The sequence below is a fragment of the Eriocheir sinensis genome, chromosome 31, assembly GCF_024679095.1.
Source record: "Eriocheir sinensis breed Jianghai 21 chromosome 31, ASM2467909v1, whole genome shotgun sequence".
Classification (NCBI taxonomy): domain Eukaryota; kingdom Metazoa; phylum Arthropoda; class Malacostraca; order Decapoda; family Varunidae; genus Eriocheir; species Eriocheir sinensis.
In genome coordinates this window covers 8,258,741-8,264,280 of record NC_066539.1, presented here as the reverse complement: position 1 = coordinate 8,264,280, position 5,540 = coordinate 8,258,741, and the positions used below count along the sequence as shown (strand labels likewise).

Here is a 5,540-nt window from a genome sequence, read left to right as displayed (position 1 = left end):
ATATTAAGCAGCTTAAGGTAATGATGCTAACTTTCTATCTAAATGCAGATTTATTCAACATTTATACATTTTTCACAATGTATATAATAATAACTGTCTACAACTTAGAGTAAAAGTGATTAATATCTTTAACTGCATTAAAATTGAAGCCTGGCTATGAAGCACTTGCTAAAGATTACTAAAACAACTCAAGAAATGAACAAAGCTACCAGTAACATGTTTGCAGAAGATGCAAGTTACCCAACCCATACTCCAGATAGTGTGTGCTAGAGCCCTAAGTTGAACATAGATATCAGCATGAGTGAGGTAAAAAAAAAAAAAAAAAAAAAAAAAAAAAAAAAAAAAACTGGAAGGACTTCCGCAGTGGAGCACCAGATCCAGTCGGAATGCTACAGATGTCCCCGAAAGTGTGCCTATACATACATATTTTTCATAATTTACTGGAGGGAGGTGAAGTGCCAAGTGACTAGAGGAAGGCCAACATCTCACTAATCATGTATACAAGGAGGACAATAAGAATGGTCCCTTGAACAATGGGCCAGTGTCGTAAATGAGTAGTTTCAAAGATAATTAAGAGCATTCTGCACCACAGAATTGTGGAACACTTGACAAGTTTCAACATCAGCAATGCACAGGACATCTTCAGGAACAACAGATGTGTCATAACATGCTCAGCAAGTTGGGTAACCTGATCAATGTAGAGGACAATGAGTCTGTGGACATTAACTACTTGGATTATGAACTGGCATTCACAGTTTCTCACCAAAAGCTGGGTGTCAAGCTAGAAGTGAAAGGAATGGTGGGCAACGTACTTCCATGGATACAGAGTTTCCTCTTGTGAAGACTTCACAGATCTACCATCTGAAATGCAGTGTCTGATTACCTACCAGTCCTAAACAGAGTACCCCAAGGATTAGTAATGGACTTTTTTTGTTTCTTGTTTACATAAATGCCCTAACACCCAATCTATAGTAAACAGCCACTGTTTGCAGATGATGCTATCATATATAAGACAACAGACAGTGGAATGGACACTGTGGCCATTCAGACACACATTGATAGACTAGACAAGTGGAGCAACAATTGGCTGCCAACCTTTAATGACAGCAAATTCAAAACCATGAACAGAGACTAAAACAGAGGTGGAAAGAGGAGACAATGGAGTCTTCACATAGTGGACGTTCTGCTATCTAGGAGAGATGCTGTCTTGTGAGGCTGGAGCAGAGATATTGGTGAGAACAAGAATAACAACTGTGTGGAGAAAATTGAGTGTTAGGAAGCTGGCTGGTCAATAGAAAATACCAATAAGGAGTAGGGTAAATATCTACTATGTATGTGTGATGCCAGTGATGTTATATGGAGCAGAAACTAACTAGGTAACTAACCAGAGCATACGCCTAGGTAAGCGTCACTTCACTAACTCAATGCCTCCACTCCTGACAGTCTTCCTGAGCAAGCTCCCATGCATCTTCCCAATCCATCCCAAGCCTATCCTGGCAGGATCAATTGACTTGCCACAGCCTTGTGTTAAGTGGATATCCCCTTGATTTCCACTCTGCGTTGTCTAGTACAGAGACAACCCTATGAGTAGGATCGATGTCTGGGAGGCATGCCACTTGCCTATGTAGCCAGAGATTATGATTAGTATTAGCTGAGCAGAGACATGGTCAACAAATAAAAGAAATAGAGAGGATGATGAGGAGTGACTGCAGAATGCTGAGATATACGAGGCAAGTGAAATGGGAAGATGAGGTATCAAACAAGGTAATGAAAAGGTGTGGTATGGAGGACATGTTGAGTGTGCTGAGGAGGCAAAGACTGAGGTGGTATGGGCACATCAGGAGAGGGGAGGAAGGCCAGAAGGGCTCAAAAGAGCTTTGGAAATAGAGGTAGAAGGGAGGAGACAAGCTGGAAGACTGAAAAAGACCTGGAGATGGTGTGTGGAGGAAGATATGATAAGGTTGAACATCAGAGGGGAGAGAGTCAATGATAGTCAAGAGTGGGAGACTATTAACCTGTCCGACCCTATAGGGGAAAATAGACGTTAAATGAAGGCGGGCAAAAAAATAATGTAGGGGTTAACTACCAGCTGGGAAGAACAACACTTAAGAAAAAAAGTTAGAAAAGAACCTTGCCATCCTGGTGAACTTTGACCTCGAGGCACACATTGAGCAAGTTGCAGCTATAACCACCAGCAAGCTAGGGGTCATAAGAAGAAATTTCAAAGTCCTCAACAGTCATCCTAGTCCCTCTGCAGTACCTGTCGCTGGTGTGACCCATCCTTTACTATGGGGTGTATTGTTGATCCCAATACCTGGTGAGTGACATCAACATTGAAGAAGGTGCAGCAAATGGTAACAAGACTAGTGGAAGGACATGGACTGCTCCCCTATGAAGAAAAATGCAGACACTGCACGACAAAAGAACATGGGGGAACATGATTGAAAAATTATAAACTGCTCCAAGGATGTGAATACATTCCCTTTACCAAGTTTTTCCAATATAAGAACCAGTTGAGACGACACTCCTAAAAAACATTCCAAGCCCAAACACTGGAGAAAAGAGAAAAAGAGAAGGTATATATCTATAATATCATCTGTCTCACAATGGCACACTATACTATACATTTTTGATAAGTTTTGATGTTTTAATTAATCTGGTAAATATTCCATGTGGATATCTCTTAGTTTCCCAAATTTTCCTCCTCCCTCTCCTTTCCTCGATATGAGTAATTTGTGTGATAAAAAAATAAAACAAACAGCTTGTGGCACTAATGGGCTGGGGCTGTCCAAGAGGTACCTCAAGAGAGCTTGGTGAGTGGACAGGCAGCACCTTAAAAAAAAGTAATAAAAAAGTACAAAAAAGCCCACATAACTCAAATAGAAATAAATTATTCATCCTCACAATACCAAGAAATGAGAAATAATATGCACTTATGCCAAGACTGTGAAAAAGAAGGACTCTGCCACCGCCCAAGTTGAGTAACACATTGACCCTCATATTGACAACGGACCACTGCAAAGTGTATCAAGTATTAATTGAAAATAAATAAACAAATCACCCCAAACCTAACACTACCACCAAATGACCAGGCCTAATATCACCTAAGGGGGGGTTCACCTCCTTTGACTCCCTCTCTTTGTCATTTTTGCATGAAATGGTTGTAAAGAAAGATGAATAACATGTCAATATATGCAGGAAAAAATAATGTCAAACTCCACATTGCAATGGGTGTAAAACTAGATAAATGCCAGAGAACTGGTTCTTCATACGAGGAATCAATAGACAGAATGCCATACCGGAGCATATTGTCACTGCGCCCAAACCTGCTATCTTAAAGTACCTCAACAAAAACCAGAGAAGACACTGGCTGAAAGAACTTGGATGTAGGAACAGACTAAAAGTCCTTATTTCCAACTACCCATTCATATTCGAGAATAAACATACAGGGATTAGGGCTTGGAGCTTTGATATGATCCACCCAAATACCATTAAAAAAAAAAAAAAAAAAAAAAGTAACATATTGTCTTCACGAAACTTTTTGAGTTTAACTCTAGAATCCTTGGTTGCTGTTGGTGATGATGTTAAAGAGCTGTGACGATCTTCTTCTGGAGTGTTTCATGGGGCTAGTTAGGCTATGGGTCAAGGAAACTTCTTCTTCGTGGGTGTTTTATGGGGCTAGTTAGGCTGTGGGCCCACAGCCTCTAGAGCCCCGTCAGTGGTAGTTGTTATCAGGAGTCGTTGGTTGTGTTGGCCGTCCTGTCACCTGGGCGGGAGTTAGATCCTGTCGAGTTGCCCCGACTTCTGCAGGAAGGTTTGCGTGCACTTGAGGGCGTGGAAGGCAGTGTTGGGACTCGCGGCTGTGTTGTTCCTGGGACTGGGTCCTGTTTTGTACTTCTATTTCCACTCTTTCCTCGGCGCCTTGATGGTCCCGGCGACTGTGGTTATTTCGCATTTATGAAACAGTAAAACGTGATTTTGGAATGAGAGAGGTGTATTTGAGGCAGAATAGAGATAATGCAAGTTGTTTTGACTGAAATTGGATGTAAAATGAATGAAACGGTTGAAAGAGCAGGGAGGGAATGGAGATGGTGATTATGTTAGAACGGTCTGCAAAGACCTTTCTAACATAATCACCATCCATGCTGTGAAAAATCTTGGAATGACTCAGGTATTTGATAGAATAGGGAGGGAACGGATTGGGTTACTGCCAGGACTGTGTGGGGGAATTTAACTACTGAAAAGATCATTGCCGCAGTGAATGAGTTCTTGAAATGTATGAAGTGGGAGGGAATGTATTGTGTTGGTGCTGGGATTTTGTGGGAAGACAACTGAAAAGATGTCTGTGAAAGATTTCTTGAAATGAATGAAGAGAGATACAACAGGGAGGGGATATAAAGAGGGCGTTGTGAAAGAAAAGAGGATTATCACTGTGAATGACATATTGGAGAGAATATGGCATGCAAGGTGTTGAGAATGACACAATGTACTGTTTTTTTTTAAACACCATTACAGGAGCTGTCGATATAAGGGTCACTGTGGCCTGTGGGTTCCAAGCCAAGCGTCATCCGTTGAACGTGCTTCGTAGCCGAGAATGCGTACTCTCCTTAACAAAAATGGCTATCGGTTTCCCAACTCTCAATTAAAGGGTTCGGTCTTGAGGCAAAGAACACCCGTTGGCATCAAACCTTGGCAAACGTTGTGCCCCCTGTGAGGTTTGAACTCACGACCCCTGGTTTACGAGACCAGTGCTCTACCACTGAGCTAAGGAGGCGAACGGAATCATCTGCAATACATACAATACAAAACTGTAATCTGAATTAAATATTTTCGAGGGTATACTAAATCTAAAGTTTTTGACTGTCGTATTCGTTGAAAGAGTAAGAACACCATGCGTATTAATTCATGAGTGCATCAATCAATTACCATGGAAGAGTCCCAAGTAGTCTTCCTATACTACCTACATAACATGTGGACGCGGTGCGCTCACGGTAATTATAGATACACACGTTCACTCAAAACCTATAAATTAACAACGTTACTTAAATAAACAACTTACTTCATCATGACTTGCCATATATTGATTTGTTAGCGTTTCCTCTTTATCCAAAGATGGCTAATTAATATAAATAATATTTGAGGTGCATATAATGTCATTACATTTACAGAAATCACTCACTATGAAATAAAAAAAGTGCTGCAGTTTCCATTTACTGGAGGTTCCCAACGGCTAACGAGAACAGCTGACGTAACTATTATTTTTGTTATGACACTTTTACATTAAAACATCGCTGCCCCCTGAGAGATTTGAACTCTCGACCCCTGGTTTACAAGACCAGTGCTCTGCCCCTGAGCTAAGGAGGCGACAGGAATGTCCCTGACGTGCACCTGACATGAACGGGTTCCATTTCATGTCTTAACATGATTTGCAAGCCGAGCAGGATCGAGATGCCGCTCCACGATTTACGCGTTGACTCAGTGAAGCTGGAGTTCGTCAGTTTCGTACTACGTTAGGACACTATCCAAACAACACAATAAGT

General features: G+C 41.3%; 2 non-coding genes across 2 annotated transcripts; both read right to left on the bottom strand.

Moving 5' to 3' along the window:
- Positions 1–4,702: 4,702 nt before the first annotated feature.
- On the bottom strand, positions 4,703–4,774 carry Trnat-cgu (transfer RNA threonine (anticodon CGU)). The gene has a single exon. It is a non-coding gene; the product is annotated as a tRNA-Thr (tRNA).
- A 518-nt stretch (positions 4,775–5,292) lies between these two features.
- On the bottom strand, positions 5,293–5,364 carry Trnat-ugu (transfer RNA threonine (anticodon UGU)). Its single transcript has one exon. It is a non-coding gene; the product is annotated as a tRNA-Thr (tRNA).
- Between the last annotated feature and the right edge of the window lie 176 nt (positions 5,365–5,540).